We start from the raw sequence: 12,218 nt of genomic DNA on the forward strand, positions 1-12,218 counted from the left end.
ATGAGACTGGATTTTGTTTATTAAGATGAAATCTACAGTATCTCCTTACAATTTTATGTCTTGACTGTAAAAATAAAACAATACTTCAGGCTGAAATCTAGAAAAAAAGAAAATGTTTCATTGTAAGGTTCATGTTTTCTTCTTAAAGTTTTTGTTTAAACTTGAAATATTACTACTTAGGGAAATTTGCCTCCTATCTGATTTCAAAAGGCAGCCTTACGCATGGGCTGGAGGGAGAGAAAGCGGTTCGCGGGCAACTCTGGAACCAGAACGTGGATTCCAGTCCCAGCCCTCCGCTCTGCTGCTGACTGGGCTGCGCCTGCAGACAGCGGGCTTGGCCCTCCACGCCTCACTGCCTCATCTATGGACTGGGGGAGGGGGAGGGTAACACTTGGCTCTTAGGATTATTTTGAGTAGAAAATGGGACAACCTATGTAAAGCACTCAGCACACAGTTTAGCACCTACTTAAGGTTATCTTTTGTTTCATATTAAGATCTCAAAGTATTTTTTTATTATTTTTTTTAATTTTTTTATTTTTCTGAAGCTGGAAACGGGGAGAGACAGTCAGACAGACTCCCGCATGCGCCTGACCGGGATCCACCCAGCACGCCCACCAGGGGCGACGCTCTGCCCACCAGGGGGCGATGCTTTGCCCATTCGGGGCATTGCTCAGTTGTGACCAGAGCCACTCTAGAGCCTGGGGCAGAGGCCACAGAGCCATCCTCAGTGCCCGGGCCATCTTTGATCCAATGGAGCCTTGGCTGCGGGAGGGGAAGAGAGAGACAGAGAGGAAGGGGGGTGGAGAAGCAAATGAGCACTTCTCCTATGTGCCCTGGCCGGGAATTGAACCCAGGTCCCCCGCACGCCAGGCCGACACTCTACCGCTGAGCCAACCAGCCAGGGCCAAGATCTCAAAGTATTTTGATGGAGTACAATCCCAAGTTGAATGATGCTAATATCCTATGTTCTACTCAAAGCACATCTTCTTGTGCTTTATTTTATTCAAAATACTATTCAGAATGGAGCATAATTAAGCTACAACATGTCACAGAGATCACTCATGCTCCCAGCACCATTCTTACCCTTTTCTCTGAGAGAGAGAGCACCCATCATCCTTCCAGTGAAGGCTAGACATTTCCCTTCTCCTCTGCCCTCTTGACGGCATGGGGTCCTGACTGCGGGAGCTGCCAGCTCGTTTGGGCTTCAGGATGACAGCACGTGTAGAAGCTGGCAGTGACTGACATGCTGGAGCCACTATTCCAGCCCGACTGGACTGTCCACCTCAACCGTTACGGGACAGTCTCGTTCATGCCACTATACTCAGGGCTGCCTTGTTACAGCAGCCTATCCTATGTCGTATTACATAGCATTCTAAATAAAACTGAGTGGATTTAAAAAATCAAGTGGTAGTTTTGTGAAGAGAACTTTGTTCTTCAGATAGGAGACTTGGGTTAGGAAATTGGTTCTCTATAGTAGTTTCAAATTTAAAAGAATAGGATCCTCTTCTAACAATAGAGTTGATGGAAATTTTTTTTTTCTCTATGAAGTCTCTGAGAATTTAGGGTTAGAAGGGAATCTAGTAATAAATAATGTTTTTTAAGTATCACCATTGTACAAGGTACCTTGCAGAGTACAATAAAGAGAGGTGTCCTTTCCTAGCAGTTTAATATTCTGACACAAACACGCATATATGAAGCTCCCAGTTATGGTGCGGTGATGATTATACTGCACTGATTATTATGGGCAGAAAAGAGAGGTTGAGATTACAAAGGAAATGAGTAAGATTTTTTTTTCCTGTATTCTATAAAGCAAAGTAGGTTCTCTGTGCTTCTCATCACATTCCTTGAAACAAATTAAATGGATTTTAATCAAAACTGAAGTGCTCTGAATTGAAATACAAGCTATGTGGCAATATGAAGTTCTTCTGAGGAGACTCAATAGGGCAATTTAAAGAGACAGGCTGGGATTCTTGAGCGAAACTGAAAAGGAGGGCCACTGATCTAAGAGAGACTTGTGTCGTTAACTAGTCACTGCCGACAGTCCACGTTGGAATTCACAGCCACATTGTCAGGCACTCTGTCAACAGTAGGTGCTGAGGGACAATTGGGTAGCTTCTGATTTGGGACTTAGTGCAGCTATAACCAGCGGCAGAGCAGGAATGTATTTATTGTATTATGGCTCAGATTTTCCCAATCCATAGTAGAGAGGCAGAGAGCATATGTGTATGTGTACATCTGTATGGAGGGGGAGAGGCTTAAACTTAGAACAACTTACAAGACAATTAATGAAAGGTAGGAATAACTATTGTTCATATAAATGCTACAATCCTAACCAACTGGATGGGTATAGATGGTCTGCATATAAAATAAAATTTGACAAATATGAATTTATAAAATGTGTTAGTCAATACCAGGGGTCCCCAAACTTTTTTTTACACAGAGGGCCAGTTCACTGTCCCTCAGACTGTTGGAGGGCCGGACTATAAAAAAAACTATGAACAAATCCTTATGCACACTGCACATATCTTATTTTCAAGTAAAAAAACAAAACAGGAACAAATACAATATTTAAAATAAAGAACAAGTAAATTTAAATCAACAAACTGACCAGTATTTCAATGGGAACTATGCTCCTCTCACTGACCACCAATGAAAGAGGCGCCAAGTGCGGCGGGGGCCAGATAAATGGCCTCAGGGGGCTGCATGCGGCCCACGGGCCGTAGTTTGGGGACCCCTGGCCAATACAGTTAATAAGAACATATTGCATATAAGGTGCTTTGAACAGATGATCTCAGTACAGCCCAGAAACCCTCTCCTTGTGCTTAAAGCCCCCCATCCCAGCCCTCTTACAGCCTCACCGTTGCATACAGCACATGGTCTTCCTTTTCCCATGGACCAAGAAGAGATGGAGAGGTTGTACCCAACTGGATCTCATGCCCACCTGGAGCCTGTCGGCCCCTGGGAACTAAGCCCCCAGATCCCCGAATTCCCTAGTCCACACACAGGGCTGGCCCATCTGTCTGTCTGGTACCTAGCCTCTGAGGATGGATAGTATAACCAATGTGCATACCCCGAAGTCCAAGTGGGCACCAGCAGACTCAACCTGTGTGTGAGGCCCCTGGAGGTGCAGGGCAGAGCCGACGGGTAAGAAGAGAAGGCGTGAGTAGCAAAGCTCAGTATGAGAGGGGGTAATCCAAGTTCAAGCACAGAATTCTAAGCAGTCAGGATTCTAAACTGAAACTTGAACTCCATGATCATTACAAAGATATTTTGTCAACGTAAAAACTAAATACCTTTTATTTACCCTTTTGTTAGCTTGGCTTAAATTTTTAAATGAAAAATAATATGTGGGCTTCCATTTCTTAATCAGGGACTTGGGAAAATCTAGAATCTCTTGTAAGACTGTCTCATGCTTCATAATACAAGGGATTCCTTACTTTGATCCATTTGAAGGATTATCACAAGAAATCTGTTAGGTATTTTTGTATGGAGTTTTGGTCAGGCTCTGAAAAACTTGTCTGATACATTTTGATAATAAACACCCAAGGAAGTCCTATGTGAGTCCCAAAATCCTATTCTCTTTCCTAGAGGTTCTCCTCCCATCAGTTCAGGAAACTTGGGGATCCAAGAAGAAAGGAGGGGATGTGTAGGAGTCCAATTCTACTAAGTGTGTGTGTCTCTGAAGACTCCATCCTCACTTCCCTACCCTCAGGCTGATGGTCTGTACGTTGGTCCTATGGGGACTGCAAAGCCTGCAGACCCAGGAGGCATTTCCTCAAGAAAACCGGGTAGGGTAACGGCAGGGCAGACGAAGAGGCTCAGTGGGGCCGACTTACACTTCACAGAGTAAGACAGAATGTGCCAGCACATTTTGTCCTGTCTGGTTTACGATCCTCACATAATTGGGTATTTGTCTACAGGTTTTTAATAGAGTGAAAACATTATTTACTAAGATTAGATTTAAGCAAAGACTCCAAAGAAAACTGCAGTACAGAGGTCAGCTTTTTTAATTATAAAATTGGAAATCATCCTTTTTTGTTTTTGTTTTTAATTCCAAAGTTTTCAGGAGAGTGAGGAAATAAATTCAGAGGCACTAAGAGCTATCTCTTTTCTCTTGCATTTATAAAAAAAGAGGGAAAGATTGGTGGCCAGAACGATAACTTTACTACTGGTAGAAGTGAAATAAATAATCCAGTTTCCATTTTATCAATAAGGCTGTTCAAGAGTTTTATTGGCAGGTGGGACACTTTAATTCCGTAGGCAAAGATTACAAACGTGGTCACCAGCAAACCGTAGGGAGTCCGCAGCAAGAATGTACGGCAGAGGTGCCGTGTGGGCGGTATCTGTTATCAAACAGTCTGTGCTCACAGGCCCGCCCTGCCCCCGCTGTGCCCTGCCGCCTCTGGAGACTGGCGTTCGACCACAGGAGATTGTGTGTGTCCTGGTAGAGGAAGCACAATCAACTGGGAAAAAGTAGGATCTGTTACGTGGCTACACTCTCCCAAATTATGACCATCTGGAAACGTTTCACATCAGTTTGTGGTATCATAACTGGAGGTTTATTTAGATTTCTGATTACCAACTTCATCTGGTTGGTTCAAGATAGGTCATCATTTTAATTTCTTTCTTACACCCAGTTGATATACCCAGAAGATTGAAGTTAAAAAAGCTTAAAAAGTTGTATCTATTTACTGAGTGATCAGAAAGGCAATTTATGGTTGAAGAGGAGGGAAAAGGCACTGGGATTAGCTAGTGGGCAGAGAAGGAATTACTTTAGTAAATACAGGAAGAACTTTGCAGATTCTGAGAGAGGAGAATGAACTAGTAAGTGAGGAGTAGGGAGAGAAAGAGAAAGAAAGAGACCAATTTTCTTGCGGCAGAGAAGACCACCAGAGTGAGGGTGGCCATGAGCACAACATGATTCAGACCAGCTGGTCCTTGTAAAGGAAAATGCTCCGACTGCTCCAGGTGCTGAGACCCGCCCAGGCCTCAGAAGACGGGCATAATAAGTGGCAGAAAATGGGCAAGCGAGGTAAACAGCGGTAATCCGGGGCATAGCCACACAGGTCTAGGGAGTCATGTGTGGGATGGTTGTTGTGTGCAGCAAATGAAGAATGATTCCATTACGGCAAGCATATCATATATGTACACAAAGGTTAATCTGATCAAGCCCATGTGTGTGAGAGAGTTGCAAATGGCTGGCTGGTTGCTTCTCTACTGACTGTGGTTAGAAAAAGTAGATATTAAATAACAAAACTTAAAGTTGCACATCCAAAGAGAAAAGAAAAGACACCCCACAGGTTATAAAGGGAAAATGTTTGGTGGTGAAAATCAGGCACACAAGAACTTGAAGTATATAATACAATAAAAGCATAAAATCTATGCTGGAGAACAGAACATCTGCAGACTAAGGTTTACCAAACTCCAGAACTGAGTTACCTAGATTTTGGGGAATATGATGAATTAACTAAACTATGTCAAGTACAGCATTTAAAGATGTGAACAAGCAATGACTGCACCTACGCAGATGTCTAAGCTTTAGTAAGGTGAACGTGTTAACAGAATGGCAGATAGAAATGACAGATAGATATTGATAATCTGACATCCTTAGCAAAGTCATTTACTACCTCTCAGTTTTCACATGTTGCTTATTACTCTCAGTGTACAGTCCTAACTAAATTAGTTGTAACATAATGACAATCTTGATAGTTTGAGGAGTTAAGAAAAGCATGTGATATTAACCACACAAAAATGATTCTGTTTATAGACCAGGGGTAGTCAACCTTTTTATACCTACCGCCCACTTTTGTATCTCTGTTAGTAGTAAAATCCACAGTAATGGTGATTTATAAAGAAGGGAAGTAACTTTACTTTATAAAATTTATAAAGCAGAGTTACAGCAAGTTAAAGCACATAATAATAATTACTTACCAAATACTTTATGTCGGATTTTTGCTAAGTTTGGTAGAATAAATTTTTATAAAACAACTTGCTATAGTTAAATCTATCTTTTTATTTATATCCAGGCTTTGGTTGCTCCGCTACCGCCCACCATGAAAGCTGGAACGCCCACTAGTGGGAGGTAGGGACCAGGTTGACTACCACTGCTACAGACTGATTGTTTGTGTCCCCTCCATCCCACCCCGTGCATTCATATATTGAAACTTAATACTCAGTGTGAGGTATTTGGAAGTGGGGTTGGGGGGAGGGGATTAAGTCATGAGGTTTGTGAAGCCTTCAGGAATGGGATTAGTGCTCTTATAAAAAAGAGATGCCATCTGACCAGGTGGTGGCACAGTAGATAAAGCATCAGACTGGGACACAGAGGACCCATGTTGGAAAACCCTGAGGTTGTTGGCTTGAGTGTGGGCTCACCAGTTTGAGCAAGGGGTCGTTGGCTTGAGCGTGGGATTATAGGCATGATCCCATGGTCACTGGCTTGAGCAAGGGGTCACTTGCTCTGCTGGAGCTCTGCAAAGCATATTTGAGAAAGCAATCAATGAACAACTAAGATGCCACAACAAAGAACTGATGTTTCTCATCTCTCTCCCTTCTTGTCTATCCGTCCCTATCTGTCCCTTTCTCTGCCTCTCTCTGTCTCTGTCAAAAGAAAAAGAAAAAGGAAAAGGAAAAGAGATCCCAAGGAGCCTGCTTGCTCCCCCCCCCCCCCGTGGGAACTTCTAGCAAGAAGATGGCCGTCTCTAAGCCAGGAAGCAGATCCCCACTACTACCTGACCGTGCTGGTTCTTGCTCTTGGAATTTCCAGCCTCCACAAGGGTGAGAAATAAATTTCTGTTGTTTACAAGCCACTAGTCTAGTGCATTTTTTGTGATAGCAGCCTGAAAAGACTAAGATATTACAGTCTGGCAAGTGGGAACAAATGAACATGGCCAAGGTTGTAGCATTTAAAACTCTTTTCCGGAAGAAAAATACTATTATACAAGCTATACAAACCTGATTTTTTCTTCATTAGAGCAGAAGTAAATTTATAAAAATATGAATTACTTTACTTAATATAATTTGAGGCTTATACAATATTAAAGCAATAAACTAATCTTGTATTGCCAATATTTGTTTCCAATTCATATCAAATCACGATTAAAAGAATACAAAAATAAACATTCAGCTGAAATCCTGAAAAGTATATGATAGGTGGATTGAACTGATCCATTTTAGAATAGAAAAAATCTAAAATTTAGCACCAGAACTTTAAAAATAAAGTGATTTCATCCTAGCTCTGTTTAAAGAACCCAGGTGTAGTAAGGTTGAATCTTTAGCCTGTGGTGACACAAGCTCCTTAATGCCACAGTGAAGATTAAAGCCTGAAGCGTTCTCCAAAAGCTGACTGTCCTTGGCTGTAGATGACACTTCAATTCCACTTCATAGAAAAAAAAAGAAAAATCTCTCATCATGAACGCTTCACTGATTTCAAGATGAGTAGACGGGGTCTTTTATTCCTAAGATTATTTCAGAAAGAACACACATTGTCACACTCCATTTGTTTACACTTGAAGAGGCCCAGTCCAACCACCTGTGCCTTCAGCCTCTCCCTGCTACAGTGCATTGTTAGGTAATAGGTGGAGGAAGCTGGATGCAGGCATGCACAGTATCCTCGAAATGAACGGGAACCCAGTCACCGCACATTCGACACAGTTCAGAGAAATCACTCCTAGTGCTGTGTTCTCTGTAGAGACAGGAAGATTCTGTCTGTAAATCTCATTCTGAAGTTCTGCAGTAAAAGGCTGTCATAATGCTTTTGAAATTTCCCCTAAAAAGGCTACAGTAGGAGAACTGTACTGTATGTCCCCGGTACCCTAAATTTTTGGTAAGTTTACTTTAGCTGTATGTCTCTACAAAAGAAGTTCATATTTTTTGAAAGATTATAATAAGCAGTCAAGTTCTAAATCCATCAGAGAAAGAACATTTTTATGAATTAGAAATCTTAATCTACTATTTGCTAAGTTAAAGGCAAAAGACATTAAAAAAATGAAAATGATGAACTTGGAAGGCATGGATGAAAAGAATTATCTCAGGAATACATTAAACAATTCTGATGAGAAACAATGTCTAATTCTGTAAAAGTTAAATACCATGGAAATACATACTATCAATTTCAATTGTGGAAAGAGATAGTTCTCTTTATCCTTTATATTTTCCTTTATCCTTTATATTTTCAACAATACTGCAATATGATATTGATGATATTCTGGCTTTCTTGCAACCCATATATATATAATAATTATATTCACAAATTCCACTGTATGTAAATTTTTTCAACTTCTTAATGAAAGAACCATATTTTGACTTACTAGCACTTGTAATCAAAACTAGGCTAGCACAGGGCTGGGGCAAACACCAAGATGAAATAATGAAATATCAGTTAAACAAATTAGTTTAAGAACTACCCATAATCAGCTCAGTCTTTCTCTCTCTCTCTCTCTCTCTCTCTCTCTCTTACACACACACACACACACACACACAGAGAGAGAGAGAGAAAAAGGAAACAGTATTTTCATTGTTTAAAGCACTTTAAATGCTTTAAAGTTAAATTGACAAAGAGAGTTTAAAATTTTCAGGTTCTTCACATCAAGGGAAATCTCCTCCTCTTAGGAGAAGGCATATTTTAATTTACCTCATTTCCATTTGTCGTTTATTCTCCTGGGAAGACAGATTTCTCCCATCCGTCCTCCCTTCCAACTAAATCCTATGAACACAAACCTCCCTTCTGCCATTTCTGAATTAGGACAATGGCCTCCCACCTCCTCCTCTGCAGCATTCCTACCACAAACTCCCCTCTCTTCCTTTCCACCTTACTCGCCTACTTCTACTTTTAAAACTCCAGAACTTTAAAAAACTTTCCTTACTTGAACTGTTTATATATTGGTCTGCCTTCTACACACTGTTTTCTCATATACAAACATACATACGCATCCTTCACTTCCCCAGTCTATATCAAACACTTTATAGTGTTGTTAGAGGTACCAGTGAATTCAAAATTGAAAGGAGCTTACAGCCTGGTTGGGGAAAAAACATACAAGCAATTAATTCTGTTTCCACAGGGTCAGGGGTGGAAAACATGCCTAGCTGAGTGATGGGACATAGGATGAAGTTAACGTCTCTCTTACATGAGTTAAGAAAACTTCCCACAGAGAAGGAGACACTTGAGATGTATCTAGAAAGTTAAATAAAAATTCGCTACGAAAGGAAAGAGCATTCAAGACTGTAGGACAAAGGTCTCCAGAAAGCTTCTCTGTTCCATAATCAGAAGAGTTGTGCCTCTAATTTCTTACTATCTGTAATATATATCTCATTCTTTACATCTGAGATGCCTGCAATCTTATTCTAGTTGTACTTTCAAAGTTCACAATAAAAACCACTGGCTTTTTCACCGTGTGAATTCTGTTGAGATCTCTGGCAGAGATTCCCAAACACAGGAGGTAAGCAGGGGAACCAGAGATATTCCTGCCCCCTGGAAATCCTGGGAAACTAATGAGAAAGCACTGCAAAGAGAGGGGGCTAGCCAAGGGTTCTCTTAGCTCCTTTATCTTTCATTTCTTTACTTTTTCATTAACTCTTCTTTATAGTTCCCCTTAAAAACTGTTTCTTCCCAGAATTATTTTTTGCCCATATCAATAGCTATATTATTTTTTTTTAATTTTTCTGAAGTTAGAAGCAGGGAGGCAGAGAGACAGACTCCCACATGTGCCCAACCGGGATCCACCCAGCATGTCCTCCAGGAGGCGATGCTCTGCCCATCTGGGGGCGTCGCTCTGTTGCAACCAGAGCCATTCTGTCACCTGAGGCAGAGGCCATGGAGCCATCCTCAGCACCTGGGCCAACTTTTGCCTCAATGAGCCTTGGCTGTGGAGAGGAAGAGAGAGATATAGAGAAAGGAGAGGGTGAAGGGTGTAGAAGCAGATGGGTGCTTCTCCTGTGTGCCCTGGCCTGGAATAGAACCCAGGACTTCCACAAGCCGGGTCAACGCTCTACAACTGAACCAACTGGCCAGAGCCATATGAGTTTTAATTCTGAATTTCTAATATACTTCTGGCCATTTTCATAGTACCTAGGAGGTTTCTGATGGTTTTATAATGTATTCGGTGTACTAGGCTACAGTTTCCAGTTACTCAAACACAAATCTAGGTGTTGCTATGAAAGCATTTTGTAGATGTGATTAGAGTTCATAACCAGTTTAATTAAGAGAGATTGTTTCAGATAATCCGGCTGGGCCTGGTTCCATCAGCTGAGAGGCTCTAAGAGCAGAGGTGAGGCTCCTTGATGAAGAAACTCCATGGCGGCCGCAGCTTAGCCAGCCCCTCCTCACACCTGCCCTGTGGATTCCAGGCATGCCGGGCTCACCTCACCATTACCTCAGCAATTCCTTGGGATACATCTCTATAGACCTCCCACCTAATCTGCTTCTGATTGAACCCGAACCGGTAGAGGCTTACAGTCCCACCAGCCTTCTCTACTAATTTCCCATTTCTGTTAAAAGAACTTCCATTTTTCCATTGTCAACCCTGGTCACCATTGTTACACTCACCGCCTTATCTTCTCTACCTCTTCCGTCCTCCTTGTTTGTCTGCCCATGTGGAGGTTCTTGCTATTCTGATTGGGTTTGCACAGCCACACAGGTGAACTTTCATGAAGTTGTTGGTCTCCTGCTCCTTTCGCACTGGCTCTCCCATAGCCCAGCAGGTCACTTACAATGCTTCCGTGTTTACTCCCTCCCAACTCCGTCATGGCTACTTCTCTCTACTCCAGCCAGGCTGTTCACATCCTGTTCTCTCTTCATGACTTGACACGGTCTGCCTCTAAGCTACTCCGTATACCACTCCACCTGCTCCAGACGTGCTTCCTGCCCGTTCCTTACCAATCCTGTAAGACCACCTCAGAGCGTTTCTACTTCCAACCTGGTCTGATGAGCCTGAACTGCAGCGACTTTGCTCTTTAAACTCCTATATTATTTCCCCATAAGCAAATTGGTAATCGACTCTGAACTCTATGAAAAAAGATTAATGTGACAGACCTTTAATAAAATCTTCCACTTTCATGTAACTTTTCATCTCAATGTATGTTTTTCTCTCGCCTGTCAAGTGCTTTGTGAAGGAGTAAGGCTCAGCACATAACTGTGTATCAAGTGATTGCCGACTGACTCAGTAACTGCAGCTTAGAGCATTAACTACATACATCTTCACTGAAGCCCACAATGGTTTCTAGTAATTGGTCAGTCAGGTAAAGAAAAAAATTCTAGACAACATTGATTCTGTATTACTGGTTTTACACCAACTTTAAAGTGGAAGGGAAAAAACAAACTTTTTTACTTTGGTAGAAGAATAATTTCTTGCTGCTCATTAAGAAGCACAGATGAAAAACAAGAGAACATTTCACTCAGTTGGTTCACATGGTGGCATGAAACCAAACAGATGTTAAGATTCCCTTTAAGACAAATGACTTAAACCCAGTTAGGAACTAGGGGAGGGAAAAACATAAATCACAAATGTATTGCAGCCATTCTTAGTATATTTATATCTTCTTTCCATGGGTAAACCCTGCCTCTGAAATTAAATATTAAGTGTTAATTAAAACTAAAATTAGGAATTAATTCCATACAAGTAGTACTCAGAATATAAATTAAAAGTGTAAGTGAAAAGGTCAGCAATAGGTGGAATATTCTGATAATGTATACAAGGCTTCAAATGTTTCCATCAGTTTTAGATGTAGACTATTTTTTTAATTTTTTTTTTAGAAAAAAGAAAGTAAGTTATTAATAAATCTTTTAATAAATCTTAGTTTTATCTAAGCATATAGCAGTAATGTTTTTAATATATACAGGGTGGGGCAAAAGTAGGTTTATAGTTGTGAGTGTGCAAAACAGAGCTTATTCTTGTATTATTACTTCTTAATACTGTATTATTTTTCACACGAACAACTGTAAACCCACTTTTGCCAACTTTGCATAAGACTGTCCTTTTCCAAAGTGTTCTCCGAATGGCTCTGGTACGAACTCTAGTGATAACATTCTTTCCAATTTCAGCCGGACTGTTTGGTGACATCAGCATGAGTGAGTAAGAAAATGAATTAAGAAAAAAAAATAACCAGATTGCATATCTCATAATTTATCTGAAAACATAAATCTATTTTTGACATTTCTTTCCATTCTTACCATGCATGTTATTTTCTGATCTAAAGATGATTAAAACATAGTTCTTACTGGA

The 12,218-nt window shown here is 41.0% G+C and overlaps 1 protein-coding gene across 41 annotated transcripts in view; it reads right to left on the bottom strand.

Moving 5' to 3' along the window:
- The window catches only part of RIMS1 (regulating synaptic membrane exocytosis 1), a 469,012-nt gene that overhangs the window by 19,822 nt on the left and 436,972 nt on the right, over positions 1-12,218 (bottom strand). Inside the window, exon 1 of one of the 41 annotated variants that reach the window (XM_066359073.1) lies at positions 10,544-10,566. The exons of the other annotated variants lie outside the window; for them this stretch is intronic. The gene's annotated coding sequence lies outside the window, so the exon portion shown is untranslated. Of the gene's footprint in view, positions 1-10,543; positions 10,567-12,218 lie in introns of those variants that run through there. 41 annotated transcript variants of the gene reach the window in all.

The sequence above is a fragment of the Saccopteryx leptura genome, chromosome 1, assembly GCF_036850995.1.
Source record: "Saccopteryx leptura isolate mSacLep1 chromosome 1, mSacLep1_pri_phased_curated, whole genome shotgun sequence".
In the NCBI taxonomy this organism is placed as follows: domain Eukaryota; kingdom Metazoa; phylum Chordata; class Mammalia; order Chiroptera; family Emballonuridae; genus Saccopteryx; species Saccopteryx leptura.